We start from the raw sequence: 17,635 nt of genomic DNA, 5'->3' as shown, positions 1-17,635 counted from the left end.
GGGGGGGTGTTTAAACAGTCCCCACTGAAGCAAGGATTTCATACAAATTTCCCATTTAAAGAAGCAAGACAAAACAGAGTACTCACAACAGAGTTGGTTATTTCCCTTTAAAATAAAGTAATTTCCCCTGCATTGACTCAATCCAAGACAATACTAATTTATCATAGATAATGTTACATCAAGAAATCGTCGAGCGGTCCTGCGAGTGCCGTCACCTGCAAGTGGACCAAGGGGTCAACAGAGAGAACCGGTGTGGTTCCGGCCTAGGGCTCTCCGATGCCAAAGTTAGATCTCCTGAGCAAACAGATGAATATTGATTATTCAATATGAGTTCAGATGTCCCCTCATGGGGTTGTGTACCTTGCCTTTTATTGTAGTGTATGGCGGTGTGGAGAGTCCCAGTTTGATGGCGAGTGTGCCGTTAAGTGGATAGAGGCCCTGGGTAACAGGGTTCTATCATGATTGGCCATCTCCTCGCGGGAGGGAGTGTCCTGGTGGTATCAAGATCCTTGGTGGATAGATACCCGCGTGTGGTGATAACGTCATTGGTGCTTGAATCCGTCTGGGTGACGTGACTTCTAAGCGGTGGCCTAGAGTCCTGGTGGTGACATGAGTCTGTAGTGACACAATTGGGTCATAGACGAGTGGCCTCGGTGTCTGTGTACATCACGTCTGCGTCCACGATGCTACGCCTGGGTGCAGGCCACGCCTGAGTGAGAGGCCGCGCCTGGGTGACACCGCGCCTGGGTGTGGCCGTGCCTAGGTGAGGCCACGCCCGGGATCCCCGGTTGGTTCTCCTTGGTTCTGGAGCGGGTCGCTCTGTGACACATGGCAGCCGATGATTTGTCCGGTGAATCTTGGATGTATCATTTGCCCCCCACTCTCTTGAGATAGGATGTCCAAGAGAGTAGATGCCTTTATATAATGAGGGGTCCACGGAAAATAAACTTTCTTTGTGGGGCTTGCCTGCAAATCTATTAGTGAGGTAGGAGAGGTTGGGGGTTCAAACCTTTCCTCCTACACTTTTTCTTCTTTTGTTTTTTGTAGATATATGTTCCTCTCTTTCACTTTCTCTTTTTTCACTTCTCATTTCTCTTTCTTACATTTTGTCTCCCACTTTGCTCTTCTTGAATTTCTCCTTTGCATTACACTTTTGTCTTTTGTCCTCTTTTTGGTGCCCACCATGTGCTTCTCCTTAGGTCACCTAGACTAATATCCATTTTGCTTGATTTTGGGTCCTTGTGTTTGCCTTGTGCTCACTTGGTGCCTTGTTTACTTGGAGGGCTTAAGTGGTGCTTGGCTTGAGTGCCTTGCATCTGGTGGTCTCTGTCACTTGATCGTGCCAGTGGTGTGGCCGCATCGTCATGTGCCTGCTTCCCCGTGCGATCGCCTTCCCCCTGAGGTAAGTTCGACCCCTTCTCTTTCTTTTTTTTTTTTTTTTTAATACAGGGCTACACCTAGGTGAGGCCACGCCTGCGGGCGCGAGGCCTCCTCGAGGTCGCCACGCCTGGGTGCGTGAGGCCGCTGGGTCACCGCCCCCCCTGCGTGAGGCCGCGCCTGGGCGCCGCCTCCTGCGGTGTGAGGCCGCTCCTGGGGGGGCCGCGCCTGCGAGTGTGAGGCCATGCCTGCGATGGCCACAGGTGAGGGCGTGGGGCAGCGCCTGGGGTGGCTGTGCCTGTGAGTGTGAGGCCACGCCTAGGGTGGCCGCGGCGTGGGTGCGATGGACCCTCATGCTTCTCCACTTTTCTTCTTCTTGTCTGTGATGGATCTGTTGTTTATACTTTGCAGGTGGCCTTCATTTCATTTTTCTTGCTAGCTTCTTGTCTGGGAGATCGCTTTCTCGAGTAAGTAGTCCATTCTTCTCTTGTCGTTCATGTCGTCTCCGGATGACCTTGGCCCTGCTTCAGTCGGGGTTGGATCTTCAGAGGAGCGTTCCCCAAGATCGCCTTCTTCTGTGGGTACGCCATCCTCTATACCTTCCCCCAATGCTATTGATGGGGGTGTGGGACCTTCTAGTGTCTCTGGTCCCAGTAGGGATCGTAGGCCTTCTGGGGGCGTCCTCAGTCGTCGGTCCTGCTGATAGGTTGGGTCATGTTGCTAGCATCTTGTCCCCTTCTGACTTGGCCTCCCTCCGTGAGGAGTTCCATATTCCCGTTGAGGTCCTGTTACGTACTCCTAGACCTGGCGAGTATGCCTTCTCTCATCGTGCGGATGAGATCTGTCTCTATCGTTCCTTTTTTCTCCAGGGCCTTCGCCTTCCTATCCCTCGCTTTGTCGAGTTGGTGTTAGAGCATTGGCACCTCACCTCTGGGTAGGTGTTGCCCAATTCTTTGAGGGTGATCTTGGGTTTCTATGTATTTTTCGCCCACCTGGGGCGTGCCGCCACTGTTCTCCTATTCTCCCACTTTTATCTATTGAAGAAAGGGAATCATGGATGTTATCACTTTGCTCGCCGCGTGCTCAAGGGGCCCTATGCCTCTTTGGAGCTTCTCATAGGGATCACTAGTAACGTGAAGTAATGGAGGGATCGCTTCTTTTTTGCCATGGTCCCCCGATGCCCACTACGAACTATTAGGGAAGTCATTAACCTCAAGAGGGTCAACCAGGGGCTTGAGCTTAGTGATTTTGAGGGTGACTCCCTCAAGCTGTGCTTGGGTCGTGATCCGTTCCACGTCCAAAAGTTGGACTCAGAGGCCTTCCTATCCTTCTGGAAGCTGAGTCCTGGTAAGAGTACTGTCTTTTGTACTTGATTGGCATGTTTGTATTTGAATATATATGACATCTGATTGGTTGGGGGGTCTATGCAGTGGATATGCGTCCGGACTTCAGTTTCCTCCATGGCAATCTGCAGAGGAAGGCTGCTTCTCAAGGTGGTCCATCTGCTGGAGTAACTGATGTTGGTGGTCCTTCTGTGCCTGTGGCTGTGGGGGCGAAGCAGAAGGGTGGTCCAGGACACGCCCATGTGACGAGCTCTGGTGTGCGTGTCCTCCTTCCCAGTACTTCTCTCGATGATGATGGTGTTTCGGGCTCTGTGCCTCTGCCTCCTACTGTCACCCCTTTCGGGTCTTCTGCATTGCCCCTCTCCAAGGGGAAAGGGGTGAGTTCCTTCGGTGGTACTGCCACTGATCTTCTCGCGATGGATGAGTCCCTGGTGATCACCTTAGGTGTGCCAGAGGGCTCGACCTTGGCTGGAGCCAGTGTGTCGCGGGAATGGGTAGACAAGGGTAGGCTTCCTACCGCGAGGGTGGCCTTGCAGAGGCTTAGCGATGCGTGTCTGGCCCAAACTCTCTACCATGATATGGCTTCGGTGAGTTATTCCTTTTTGTTTTGTCATGTTCACTACTCTACTTATGCTTAGAGTGTTTATCGCTTGCCATGCTGATTTTAGATCCACCACCGTGTTGCTGAGGCGGTGCTTCAACTGGAGGGTCAAGCTTTTCGTGAGGTGGAGATACAGTGCACCCTGCGTGATGTGGAGAGGGAGCTCCAGGGACAGATCGATGCCCGCGAGAGGGCCAAGGCCGGTGCACAGAGGGCATCGAAGGAGCTCGTGGTGGCATCTGGGAAGCTCCTGGATGTGTCTGAGGAGCTTTGTGTGACCTCTGCTATGGCCGAGAGCTCGGCCAGGGTTCTTGCCTTGGAGCAGGAGCTTCATTCGTTGAGGGGGAGTCATGAGGCGGAGCTGGCATCTGCAGGCGAGCGAGCTGTGGCTGAGTTCCAGGCTTCCCCGGCATTCTCAGCGCTGTATCAGGCACAGCTTCAGCCTGCGTATGAGGGAGGGGTCCGGGACTTAGCCGCTTGTGTCCTGGAGGTGACCCTCGATTATGGCTTCTCTGTCTTGGGGTTCTTTGAGTTTGCTACGGCGCTTCCTGGTGTAGAAGTGGTGGAGAGCGTTCTAGTGTCAGAGGTGGAGGCTGCCCTGCCTGAGGGGGGTGCTGCTGCTTGCCTTCTCGAGGTGGACATGATGTCTCCTGCTGGGTAGGAGGTGACCCACCCCTCTGTGGTCCCTTGACCCTATGGCCATACCGAACTTGTAGATGCCTTGAACTTTTTCCTTTTTGAACTTGAGTTGTAACTATTATGACTTCTCTATGTGATCGCTGTTGCTTTTCTTTGATTGCATTGTCTCTTGGTGGTTGATTGAGCATTGGTGCCATATGACCCGTGATAGCCATGAAATTTTGGTAGTAGCGTTGCGCCTTAGTGGTCATTAGACCGTGGTGGCCTTGCGCTTGGGCAGTCATCGGACCTTAGTGGCATAACGCCTTAGGCATAAAGCTTCGATGGTGGCATAATGCCTTAGGCGTGAAGCCTCGATGGTGGCATGACGCCTTAGGCATAAAGCCTCGATGGTGGCATGACACCTTAGGTATAAAGCCTCAGTGGTGGCATAATGCCTTAGGCATAAAGCCTCAGTAGTGGCATAACGCCTTAAGCATAAAGCCACAGTGGTGGCATAACGCCTTAGGCATAAAGCCTCGATGGTGGCATAACGCCTTAGGCATAAAGCCTCGATAGTGGCATGACGCCTTAGGCATAAAGCCTCAATGGTGGTATGACGCCTTAGGCATAAAGCCTCAGTGGTGGCATGACGCCTTAAGCATAAAGCCTCAGTGGTGGCGTAACGCCTTGGTGTAGTGGCAGTGATTCGATTGAGTGGTAGAAGAAGACAAGTATTCCCGAAACACCTCTTTATTTTGAATGAAAGTTTCAAATTGCCCTTGAAACAGTGATGTCATCTACTGCTACTGCTGCTGCTATTACTGCTGTTACCACTACCACTACTGATACTACTTGACTGCTACTATTGATGGAGCTGTTTGATTCTACTGGTGATACTTCTTCTGGTGTTCTGAGTTTCAGGTATGGTCTACCTTCTTGCCCCCTGGAGTCTTCAAGCAGTAGGTCCCTGGACGTATCTGCTTGGAGACTATGTAGGGTCCTTCCCAGTTGGCTAACAGCTTCCCTGCCTTCTGTGGCTATGATGCACTTGCCCTCCGTAGGACTAGATCTCCTTGGTGGAATAGCCTTTCCTTGACCCTGGCATTATAGTACCTGGCAGTACGTTGTTGGTAGGCGACGTTCCTTAGTAGTGCTCTCTCACGGACCTCATCTATAAAGTCTCGGTTCGCCTGTAGTTCGTCGATATAGGTACGTTCGTTGAAGTGCATAACCCTATGGGACATGGCGCAGACCTCTACTGGCGCCAATGCTTCAGTGCCATATGCTAGGCGGAATGGGCTCTCTCTTGTGGGTGTCCGTACTATAGTTCGGTATGCCCACAGAACGTTTGGTAGCTCTTCGACCCATTTCCCTTTGGCTCCCTCTAGCCTTTTCTTGACTCCTTCCAGTAGTGTTCTGTTGGTGACCTCCACCTGACCATTGGCCTGTGGGTATGCTACTGATACAGGCCGATAGTCAATGTTGTAGTTGTGATAGAATGCCTGGAATTTGGGGTTGTTGAATTGTTTGTCGTTATCTGAGACGAGGATCTGTGGTACCCCAAACCTGTAGATGACGTCATCGCGGACGAACTTCTCCATCTCTGTCTCTGTTATCTTGGCCAAGGGTTTAGCTTCGACCCACTTGGTGAAGTAGTCAATCGCGACGACCAGGTACTTTCTGTTTTTTGGTGCTGTGGTGAAGTTACCTAAGATGTCCAGCCCCCACATATCAAAGGTATGGGGTTGAGGATTGATGTCAGCTTGGTGGCGGGTAGATGGGATACTGGGGCGAACAACTGACATTGCTCGCATTTCTTGGCATATTGGATGGCCTCCTCTTGCATTCGTGGTCAGTATAGTCCCTGGCGGAGGATTTTGTAAGCTAGGGCTCGTCCCCCCATGTGGCTTCCATATATCCCCTCATGGACTTCTGCTAGGGCGTACTCTGCCCCCTGGGGTCCTAGGCACCGGACTAGTGGTGCTGTTGCCCCCCGCTTGTACAGTACCCCGTCTAGGATGGTGTACTTTGCAGCTCTCATCCTGATCTTCCTTGCCTCGGCCTTGTCTTCTGGTAAGATGTCGTTCTGGAGGTAGTTGAGTAGAGGGTCCATCCAACTAGGTCCCTCCTCGATTTCGTTAACCTGCTTTTCCTTATACGTTGGCTCATGTAGGATCTCAACATAGACTGCACTAGCCAAATTTTGGAGTTCCGCATTTGCTAGCCTGGATAGGGCATCGACGACGGCGTTCTAGTCCCTGGGAACTCGAACCATCTCGAACTTCACAAAACCCTCGATCAATGCTTGAGCACGTGCTAGGTATGATGCGATCCTATCATCTTTTGCCTCGTACTCTCCATTCACCTGATTCACCACAAGCTGGGAGTCGCTCCGGGTGGATAGGTGTGTGACTTGGATGGCTCTAGCTACCCGGAGTCCAGCTAGTAGTGCTTCGTATTCTGCTTCATTATTAGATGCTTGGAAGGTGAATCAGAGAGCATATTGGATACGGAATCCTTTGGGGTTGGTTAATATGAGGCCAGCGCCGCTTCCCGTCGCGTTACTCGACCCGTCCACGAACATGTCCCATGATCCGCGATCCTTCTCCTTGGGCTCCCCTATCTTTGGTTCGATCTCAGACAGGGTACACTCTGCAATAAAATCTACAAGAGCCTGGCCTTTGATGGTTGTCCTTGGTTGGAACCTGATGTCATGCTCACTTAACTCCACCGCCCATGTTATCAATCGTCCGGAGACGTCTGGCTTGTGGAGTATCTTCTTCAGAGGTAAGTCTGTGAGGACTGTGATGGTATGGGCTTGGAAGTATGGTCGTAGTTTCCTAGCTGCGATTACCAATGCATAGGCTACCTTCTCGATCCTGGTGTACCTGGTCTCTGCATTGATCAGAACATGGCTGACGTAGTAGATAGGCCTCTAGACTTTGTCTTCTTCCTTCAGCAATACTGCGCTGACCACGATAGGGGTGGCTGCCAGGTAGAGCTGCAATTCTTCATTTGGTTCTGGTCGCCCAAGCAGTGGTGGGCTCTCTAGGTACTCCTTTAATTCTTCGAACGCCTTCTGGCCCTCTTCTGTCCATATGAAATCTTAAGGGCTTCGGAGGTTCTTCAATATTTTGAAGAATGGTAGGGACTTATCACCTGATCGTGACACGAACCTGGAAAGGGCGGCGACCCTTCCATTCAACCTCTGCACTTCCCTGACCGTCCGAGGAGGTGCCATCTCTTGGATGGCCTTGATCTTGGATGGGTTGGCTTCTATTTCACGTACTGAGACCATGAACCCCAGGAATTTTCCTGACGTTACACTGAAGGTGCACTTTGCAGGGTTTAGCTTCATCTGGTTCCTCCTCAATACTATAAATGCTTCCTCTAGGTCGGTTAGGTGTTGGTTGGCGCGGATGCTTTTCATGAGCATGTCATCCACATATACCTCCATGTTGTGCCCGATCTGCTCCTCGAACATCTTGTTGACCATCCTCTAATAGGTGGCCCCTGCATTCTTCAACCCAAACGGCATGACGTTGTAGCAGTAGTTCTCTTTGTCCGTCCAAAATGCAGTGTAGGACTCATCACCCTCATGCATGAGGATCTGGTTGTACCCGGAGTAGGCATCCATGAAACTCAGCATCTCATGGCCGACGGTGGCGTCGATCAGTACGTCGATCCTAGGCAGTGGGTACTCATCTTTTAGGCATGCCTTGTTCAGGTCAGTGTGGTCGACACACATCCTCCACTTCCCGCTTGGCTTTGGTACCATGACCACGTTTGCGAGCTAGGTTGGGAACTTCTTCTTTCTGATGAACCCTAACTGGCTCAACTTCTCGACCTCTTCCTTGATTGCTGCTTGTCGATCGAGGGCAAAGTTACACCGCTTCTGTTGAATGGGCTTCCTTGTTGGGTCGACATGTAGTCGGTGCTCTGCTATGGAACGTGGTATTCCAGGCATGTCGGAGGTCGACCATGCAAAGACATCCATGTTCGCTTGGAGGAGGTGTCCAAGCCCTTCTTTCTGTTCCTTGCTTAGTAGCGAGCCAACCTGTACGACCTTGGAGGGGTCATCCCTGCTAAGGGGCCATGGGATGAGGTCTTCTATTGGTCTTCCTCTTCTCTCTATCAATTCATCTCTCTAGTCACTGGCCATGTTCTCTAGGCAGAGTGCCATTCCGTGGGTGTTACCATTGTTCTTTTTCATGAACGTGGCGTAGCACTCCCTTGCTTTCTTCTGATCTCCTCGGACTTCGCCTACCCCATTCTCGGTGGGGAACTTCATCTTTAGGTGGAGTGGCGATATGACTCCTCTAAGGGCTGTCAGAGATGGTCGCCCTAGGAGGCCATTGAAGGACACCATAGACTTGACTACCATGATAGTCACTTGTCGAGGGTGTACCCCGAAGGTGACGGGTAGTTCTATGGTACCTCTGATGGAGGCGGTGGCACCTGAGAATCCATAGAGGTACGTGGGCTCTGGTTTGAGCTGATCGTCGCCAAACCCGAACTATCAATAGGCGTCCAAGGAGAGTATGTCAACAGACGCCCCTGTGTCTATCAGTACCCTGTGTACAGGTCGGTTGGCTACCTCCACCTGTACTACCAGGGCATCCTCATGTGGGAAGTTTAGTCCTTCCAGGTCTTCATCCGAGAAGGAGATCACCGCCTCGGTCTTGGCTATCTTGCTTGGCTTCTCTGCCACTCCCATGAACCTGGCATGGGCTTTAGCTTTTCTAGTGGACTCTTGCCCCGGTCCTCCAAGTATGGTGAGGATAGGAGGTCCCTTGGTGCCACTAGGTTCTGTTGCATCTCTCCACTCTTCTGGGCGGTCTCTCTCTCGATCTGTTCTTCTTTCTTCTCGTCTCGGTTCAACTCTATCTCCGTCGCGACCTCTGTCTCCTTGGCCTGAGCGGTTGTCACGTCTCCCCTTCACATATTTGTTCAAGCTTCCTGCTCTTACAAGTTGTTCTATCTCTCTCTTCAATTGATAGCACTCCTCTATGTCATGCCCATTCTCTTTGTGGAAGAGACAGTACTTGTTAGGGTTTCGCTTCTCTGGTCCTGCTAGCATGGCTCGTGGCCAATGGAGTAGGTCACGGTCTTGGATCTGCATGAGTATCTGGGACCTGGTGGTGTTCAGTGGCATGAACTTAGGGGTGCTTGCCCTCTCACTTCTCTCTGGACGACGGTCCATCCTCCTAGATGGGCGGTCGCCCTTCTCTTGTCGATGCTTTGTCCTCGACCTCTTACCTTCTTTGCAGTCATCAGGTGCTGACCTCTTGTTGTCCTACAGCTTCGCCTCGATTATCTTCGTTCTAGCTTGTAGTACCTTGGCCATATTTGCAAACTTTTTGCACCGCTCCAAGAGCTCCTTCATAGTCCTGGTCTCATGACGTGCCAGATCCTTGATTAGGTCCGGGTACCTGATACCTCCTGCTAGGGTTGCATGTTGTGTCTGGCCGTCCAAGTCTCGAACCTCCAGGGATTCCTTAGTAAACCTACTAACATACTCCCTGAGAGATTCCCTAGGGTTCTATACCACGTTCAGTAGGTTGACGGTGGTCTTCTTCTGCTTGACACTGCTCTGGAAGCGGGTGACGAACTATTTGCATAGCTCCGCGAACGAGCCTATAGATCTCGGTCGTAGCCTAGAGAACCATGATGTGGCTGCTCCCTTGAGGGATGTAGGGAATGCCCGATAGGAGACCACGTCCGACCCACCGTACAACGTCATCATGCCATTAAAGTAGTTGATGTGGTCATTAGGGTCCGTGGTACCACTGTAAAGTTCAAAGGTGGGTAGTCAGAATCTGGAAGGTAGCGTGGCTGACATGATCTCTGTCGAGAATGGGTGTTGTCCAGGTATGGAATGTGTCTCGCCTTTGGTCTGCTTCTTCAACCCTTCTAGCTTCTCATCCAGGTCGCGGAGTCTTCGATCGAGCTCCTCGTCCCATGTCTGTCCCTCACGCCTGGCAGGACAATCGCTGTGACCTCGTTCACGCTCTCTCCTGGATGTCCCCTCCTGCCTTGAGTGTTGGCGGGATGGTGAATGGTCACGCCGCGATGAACCCTATAGCGAAGGTGAGGCGCTTTCCTCTCTGTAGGTCCGACTTCGTCGTGGTATGTGACCTTCTTCAAGTCGTCCGTCGAACACAGACCTCCGAACCGATCTCTGCGGGCTAGGCACCCTCGCCCTGGGTGTTGGTGTCCTCCCACGCTCTGACCGTGGCGAGAGGTCTCTTGTTCTCCTGGGATGCTGGGAAGGATCCCCCCGCTGCGGAGTGGGGGTTGCCCATTGTGCAAGTCTCTCTGATCCCACTTCCCTGGGAGATGATCTCCTAGGGTTCGGCTCTTGTTGAGGTACGGACTCCACCCTTGCTGAAGGCGACGTCCTTCGGCGGTGAGACGTCGCACCCTGAGTCAAGTATTCTCGAAAGAGTCATTTTTCATCGAGGATCTGTCGTTGTAGGTCGTTGATCTGACCCACAGTGGCTGGAGCATTGGGGTCAGGTATCACCTCCACCACCACATCGTCTGCCTCGTCATTATTGGGTTCGTCGGCCACAAACTGGTCATTAAGGGGGATCTCTTCCTCTAGAGGGACATGGTCCTGGTCATTGGCTCTGCGGCGAGAGCACTCTGGGGGTGGTGATCCATTCCTTGCTCCGTTGTTGGTGGTGGTAGTCTTCCTTTGTGCCATTGAATGTATATGGAAGCGAGCTAATAGCTGTAATGGCTAGCGTCGTTCCCACAAACAGCGCCAATCTGTTGCGTCAAGAAATCGTCGAGTGGTCCTGTGAGTGTCATCACCTGCAAGTGAACCAAGGGGTCAACAGAGAGAACCAGTGTGGTTTCGGCCTAGGGCTCTCCAATGCCAAACTTAGATCTCCTGAGCAAATTGATGAATAGTGATTATTCAATATGAGTTCAGATGTCCCCTCATGGGGTTGTGTACCTTGCCTTTTATAGTAGTGTATGGCGGTGTGGAGAGTCCTAGTTTGATGGCCAGTGTACCGTTAAGTGGATAGAGGCCCTAGGTAGCAGCGCTCTATCCTGATTGGCCATCTCCCTGCGGGAGGGACTGTCCTGGTGGTATCAAGATCCTTGAAGGATAGATACCCGCGTGTGGTGATAACGTCATTGGTGCTTGAATCTGTCTGGGTGATGTGACTTCTAAGCGGTGACCTAGAGTCCTGGTGGTGACATGAGTTTGTTGTGACACGATTGGGTCATAGACGAGTGGCCCCAGTGTCCGTGTACATCACGTCTGCGTCCACGATGCCGCGCCTGGTGAGAGGCCATGCCTGGGTAGGCCGCGCCTGGGTGTAGGCCGCACCTAGGTGAGGCCACGCCTAGGTGTAGGCCGGGCCTGGGTGCAAGCCGCGCCTGGGTGAGGCCGCGCCTGGGTGCTGGCCACACCCGGGTGGGACCCCCCATTGGTTCTCCTTGGTTTTGGAGCGGGTCGCTCTTTGACACGTGGCAGCCACTGATTGGTCTGGTGAATCTTGGATGTATCAGATAACAACAGTAGATTTAGGGTACACAAGAACAAAATCTAATGCGCTGGGCAAAAAGAATTTCATAAGCTTGATTTGAAGGCCGCAAGCTTAATTTGAAGGCCACGAACTCGATTTGCAAGGCTGTTCTTGAGCTTCTGTTTGAAGATCACGAACTTCGTTTTTCATGCGGATGAAACGCTACTTAGAGTACAAAGATCCTGCAAAAAATGAAAAGATTCATAGAGAGAGATAGAGCGCAGAGAGATAGAGAGACGAAGAGAGAGAGAGAGAGAGAGAGGAAGTACCTGCAGAAGATCTTTGAATGCAGCTCTTCAGGTCTTGCTTGCAGAAGTTCTTCGAATGCAGTTCTTCAGGTCTTGCTTGTAGAAGATGAAGATTTATCCAACCAAATGCGGTGTAATATTCTTGAGGCTGGCTCAGGTTCTCGTTCGGCCCTTAGCCGCAGAGATGGAATCCATGTGTGGGATCCATCTATCTTGGATTCTGCCTATGCGGCTCAGGCCGTACAAGAATGGTTCTTGTGCTGCATACACTAATTCTTATACCCTCAAGTGAAAGTGGAAAATTATCTCTTCTAGTTCTTTGCCTGGCCCACTCCCAGACCTGCAACCCCCTCAAGAATGCTAGAAAATGAATTGATGAACATAACAAGTTTTATTCATCACGACGTTATATGTTGGATGACCTGTAGAAGCCTAATTAATTTGTATTAGTGAATAATATAGAGTCATGCATCTTGATGTGTAATTCTTTCTGGTCCTTCTTTGGCCCCGTTTGTTTGACGGGGATTTTGATGGTACTTCAAAACCTCACCTCAACCTTGTTTGTTTGAAGACTCATATGGTAAGACTTTAACCAGGGGTGGTGAACTTACAAAAGCTCAAGCAACAACATTAAATGTTTTGTCTACTGATGTGACATTTGAAAATCTCACTCCTATGTTATCCAAAGTTTTACAAAAACCAAAAGACTTTGATTATTGTTCGTGGGAAAAGTAAAATCCCACCCTTGTTCCCCAACCTATCGCACTACTAATCCAGTCCAATAAAATTCCCACCCATCGCCCTTGTCAAACAAACGGGGCTTTACCCTTCTGGTCATGTGATTGTTGTCATGGATCACTAAAGTAATTGAAATGTAAATTAGTAACATTCAATTTTCTTCCTACTAGTCCTCTGGTCTTTTCTTAATTCACAAGTCTTGAGGGTTGAGCTTTAACCCTCAGACTTGTGGACTCTGGTTGCTGTACAACATCTTAAGAAAACCGTTAAGGGAGGTGATTGATTCCAATAGGTCTCCTAATCATGCCCAAGAAAGCCTTGTTGTTATAATATATATATATATAGCTAAGTATTCAATGATGGAAATTGAAGAAGTTGGTCAGTCACCTGCTACTGCTGGGAAAGTCTGACTTTAGTAGTTTAAATTCTCAAACTTAAATTTACTCTTCCATTTGATAGTTTATTTCAATACTTGAATTCCTTCAACAATATAAAAGAAAGAATACCTTCTCCAGATGTGAATTCGTTCCAGTATCTAGAGGTGATGATGGATTGGTTAACTCAAAATAAAATAATCAAAATATGTATGCTCAATGAATAAAGCTGAAAGGGAAAAAGAAACTGTGATTTGTTATTTAAAAACAATGGAGCACAATGGGGAGGGGAAAAAAAGAACTAGAGGAAGAGTGCAATTAAGGTTTTAAACTCGGAATAGGTCAAAGAGGATTCCGATTTGAAACGGCCTGAATCGATTCAGGAATCGGGAATCTAAACTATTTTATGGTAAAAATCGGTTCAGGAATCGAGAATCGGCCCTTGAATTGGTCCGATTCAAGATGAATTATAAGGAAAATGACTAGGAATCGACCAATTCTGATCCGATTCTGATTCAGTAAGCAACAATTAGGAGCGATGGGAATCAGGATTCGTGTCAATCGATTATGATCAGTCCAATTACTGATTTTTAAAAGAGAAAATTACTTGGACACCCCCTAGACTATGACCATTTTGCTTACTATCTACCAACGTTTCAAACAATTACTTGACACCCCCTGAAACCTGACGGTGTTAGTCTGCTGTTACTGTTTAAATGGAAATATCCATTTTACCCTTATGAGTTATTTAACTTAAACTTATGAAGTTAAATGACCAATTTACCCTCCTTTCTTCTTTAACTTTTTCTTCTTCTTCTCCCTGCAACTACAGTTCAGCTGCAGAGGGAGGACCGAATCTCACCACCATCACCATCAACGCATGATGCGTACATCAGGAGGGAGTCTCGGTTTCTCGCCCTCTCTGCTCTTCTTCTTTTCTTTTTTTTTTCAATCGCTGGAACCCTAGAAGGAGTAGGGGTGGAGTAATAATCTCAGTTCATCTCGCAGCAATAATCCACTTATGCAGCAATAATCTCAGTCCATTTCTAAAGGTTAAAATTTTCAATTGATGGAACCCAGCAGTCCATTTGTAAAGGTCAATCGATGTACACCATTTGCAGCAATAATCTCAGAATGGACAAAATAAAACTACCATACTATCTTCAGCCTGTGATACTATATACTTCAAGCTCAAATAATCCACTTATGCTGTTGGTAATGGGGAACTAATTTAGAAGCAACCCAATTGACTGATAATGAAATAATATTCTTCAAAATCAGAACCATGAGGGCAGCGAAAATACATAATCGGAAATCAAGTTTTTACCTCTATGAACAGGGGAACAAACAGTGGGATCTCAAATTAAAAAAAAAAAAATTTTGTACCTGGATTGGCCAAAAAGAGATTTATTAGGGTTTAAATCTGAAATCGATTAAGGGTTTTAGTTTATTTTGATTTGAAATTTGTCTAAGAAAATAGATTTTTTCCTAAAATCGATTAGGGTTTGAATCTGAAATTGGGTTCTAGGAAGGAGGAAGAAGGTAAAAGGGTCACTTCACTATCCTTTAAGGGTAGTTTAAGCATTACAAAAAATTTAACCGATGACATCATCACTAAACTAACGGACAAAACCTACTTGAAAGAAATGGTATACTGCAGGAGGTGTTCAAGTAATTATTTGAAAAATTGAAAAGAATAAATAATTAGACCATAGTCTAAGGGGTGTTCAAATAATTTTCTCTTTTTAAAACCATAAGTTCAATGAGATGTCTCTCCCACCATAGGGAGACTTCAAGACCCAAATCATCCATTAATACAAGGGCCAACGATTGCCATAAGGCCAGACAAAAAACGACATTGCATGTTCCATAACATATAGTTGTTCATATGAGAGGAGGGGGGGTGATATATCCTAAATGCCTCCCAAAATGGTCTCCCACCCTATTTGAAGATTCAGAATGGTGAGACCTGCGGTGTCGAAGGAAATCCTCTCTTATTGTTTTTATATCATTGTTTCTCTTTCCTTAAAATAATTGATTTGATAATAAATGTAAAGAGGTGCAATGTGCACCTTAACTTGTTCTAGAAACGTCCAATGGAACATCCCAATAACCAGAGAGATGATTCTTTAATCCTTACTAGGTCACAAACTCACACTACTGTGACTCAAATGTCAAACAATAATTGTGTACATTGTACAATGCAGTCGAAACACTGTGACAGCTGTGTGTATGGGAGCCAACCAAAATCAGGTAGGCAACCAGTTGTAGATTATATATATATATATATGGGAGATCCTCTACTCCCGAGCTGTTCGGTAGGACCGGCCTTGACACGGTGCTGCACGCAATGTCCACTTTATTCTTGTCCGAGCACCTTGCCTGAGTGGGGGTAAAGCGATCATTGCAAGTCGCACCGTGTCTAAGCAGCACGGTCTTGCCGGACAGCTTGGCAGTAGAGGATCCAAATTGTACAATTTGACTCTTTTCACTTTCCCACTTGTAAAATATATTCTATCCAAGTATCTTCATCTAGGACAGAGGTAGAGATGGGCATAGCTGAACTAGGATTGAGCTCCTCTCTAGGGAGCCCAGCATGCCCAAGGTGTATCCAACCGTTGGGTTGTGCCACACACATCTCTAGGCATGCATCGAGATGTGTGCGGCACAGCCCAACCCTTGGATGCCCCTGAGCACTCCTTGGGCGCTGAGCTCCCTAGAGAGAAATCCGTTGAACCAACTCTTTCCGAGACTGCTTGCAACCCGGGCATTGAACTATCTGAATTATTCTCTGCTGCCTCCCCCACCCTCGCACACACACACAACCCACACACAAAAGGTGTTTGTACACAACACAATGACTCTCAAGACCCAACTCCTAATTTCACTCTTGCACTTGTAAATTTTGTTTGCATTGTCTTGTTAATAGTACCACGACACTCTTACAGAGAGAAGAAGAGCTAAGATAAAAGAGATAATTGGTCAACATTAGCAAGCAATAAGGAACTGGAACAAGAATTAAATAAATTGTAAATAGCAACACTACTATGTGCCACATCCCATGTACATCAGATCAGATGCCTCAGTAAAGGCTTAGATGCAGCATTTCTCCAACAAATAGTAGCAACAGAGTGCAGCCAAACAAGAAAGTGAAAATAAAGAAATCATGTAAAACTTAAGAGAAAATTAATAACGTCATGGCGTACTTCTCAAAATTAAGCTAATCTAAGACCATTGTAGGTTTGGAGTTTGGCAACAGAAAATACTGCAAGAAGTTCTAATTAAGTCTGATACAAAACTTCGATTTAAAAACATGGATGAAAATTTAGTCTTACATAATCAAATTTCTGAATTAAAAATACATTATAGAAGCCATGCACGCACAAGTTCTTGGGGTGAGCGGGGAATCTTCACGTACGTGAGCGTACGTGAACGACTCATAACCGTTCAGATAGAATCCAATCTGTGAGAATATTCCATCTAAACGACTGTGAGTCGTTCACATACGTGAAGATTCACCGGACTCCAAGTTGGGAAGATATTTCTATTACGTAATAATGGGTAGGTAGAATAATTGACCTAGTATGGATTAACACACCAAAATTAACTTCACTTGCAAATTATTGACATTATTAATAGGGTAAATTACACGTCATCCCCTGGTCTTCAAACGGAACTCAAATCACCTCTTGGTTTTTGAAAATATGCATCCGTCCCTCTCTACAATAACGGTGTTAGTCTGTTGTTAGTTATTGATGTGAAAGGACTATTTTACCCTTGTACTAAAACATTAGAATTAAATTTATAATACTATCCTTCTTTCATCTTCAAGGGTAGTTTAAGAATTTAAATTTATTTAACTCGTTGACATCATCACTTAACAGCATAAAACTAATGGTAGGGACTAATTTGTTATATTGGGGTCTAATACAGGAGGTGATTTGAGTTTCGTTTGAGAACCAGGGGTGACGTGTAATTTACCCGTATTAATAATAGATTGAGGACACATAGGAAGGGAGGGAGGGAGGATATGCAGTCTGATATAAAAAAAAAAAAAATTTACGAATCTAAGGGGAGAGAACAATAGACGAAATTTCCCCAAATCTCAACTCGTTTAAGGGTTCTAGGGTTTGCAGCAGTATGCGTGAAGTAGCCGATAAGAGAGAGAGAGTGTCGAGTCTACTTGTGAACAATCTCTGCTAGGTGGTTCTTTTCTATTGAAGAAAAAAGAGGCAGTACCAAGCTAGAGTTTGGAGCTTCCACAAGGAGGTTGGAGCGTTTGCGCGAAGAGGAAGTGTTGCCGTTGGAATCCTGCTCGATAACGTGGAGATCTGCAAAAGATGGAAGAGCACTAAAGAGACCCGGAGCGGACTCTATGGAGGGACTCTCCGATGTCAAAGTCAGTCCGGTAGAACAACAAGTAGAGGAAGCACGAAAAAGTTAGAGTCAATAATGGTGAGATGCCTTACCTGGGTCCCTTCGCCTACTATTTATAGTAGGGGAGTTCTCCAAGGCGGTTGTACTTCTGTAGTTCACTATCATTGAGAGTCTTCCTAGGTTGCATCGGAGTAGGACTATTTTTCCCCATTTATGAGCAATCTCCAATAGATAGGGGTTATCCGTCGATTGGTTGCATTGGGGTTAGAGTCCACTTACCTTGTACGGCAAGATAGTGACATCATCATCGTTATTTGCTCTATTGCTGATAGTGCCGATATCCACATGTCTTTGCATTATTGATTGGGGTCGTCTTACCCTATTAGATGCCCCCTACTCCCTTGGTCACAGA

At 47.7% G+C, this 17,635-nt stretch overlaps 1 long non-coding RNA gene across 1 annotated transcript; it reads left to right on the top strand.

Moving 5' to 3' along the window:
- Nucleotides 1–96: 96 nt before the first annotated feature.
- LOC122657801 lies at nt 97–16,115 on the top strand. The gene is made up of 3 exons (XR_006332363.1): nt 97–172; nt 4,215–4,220; nt 16,106–16,115. It is a non-coding gene; the product is annotated as an uncharacterized LOC122657801 (long non-coding RNA).
- Nucleotides 16,116–17,635: the final 1,520 nt, after the last annotated feature.

Source organism: Telopea speciosissima, chromosome 4, assembly GCF_018873765.1.
Source record: "Telopea speciosissima isolate NSW1024214 ecotype Mountain lineage chromosome 4, Tspe_v1, whole genome shotgun sequence".
Taxonomy (NCBI): domain Eukaryota; kingdom Viridiplantae; phylum Streptophyta; class Magnoliopsida; order Proteales; family Proteaceae; genus Telopea; species Telopea speciosissima.
This window is presented reverse-complemented; position numbering and strand designations above follow the sequence as displayed.